Source organism: Theobroma umbraticum, unplaced genomic scaffold (genome assembly GCF_002168275.2).
Source record: "Theobroma umbraticum cultivar Fairchild unplaced genomic scaffold, ASM216827v3 scaffold_146.0, whole genome shotgun sequence".
Lineage (NCBI taxonomy): Eukaryota > Viridiplantae > Streptophyta > Magnoliopsida > Malvales > Malvaceae > Theobroma > Theobroma umbraticum.
The window spans coordinates 8,063,327-8,063,661 of NW_018397265.1; positions in this window are offsets into that span (position 1 = coordinate 8,063,327).

Sequence of the window (335 nt, forward strand, 5' to 3'; positions counted from 1 at the left end):
ACTAAAGTTCGGATGTGGCCCTTTGTAACGTAGTCTCCAGAATAATACCATGCCTTTTTGAGGCTAATTGAATGGCTTTTTCCTTTAATCTAAGTTCAACCGGAATCCAGTTATGTAATATTCTCCATACGAAAAAGGATATGGATAACGGAATGCTTTTATGCCAAAACAGAGTTATCGTGACATTTGGTGTTTGGCGTTTTCGGACTGTCTCCCAAGCACTCTTGGTTGAGAATTCCCCATTCGTAGTCAACGCCCAATAAGCAGTATCCTCCTGTGATCTATCAAAAGGTATCTGCAAAATCTCTAAAACTAGATTCACAGGTAGAAGGGAT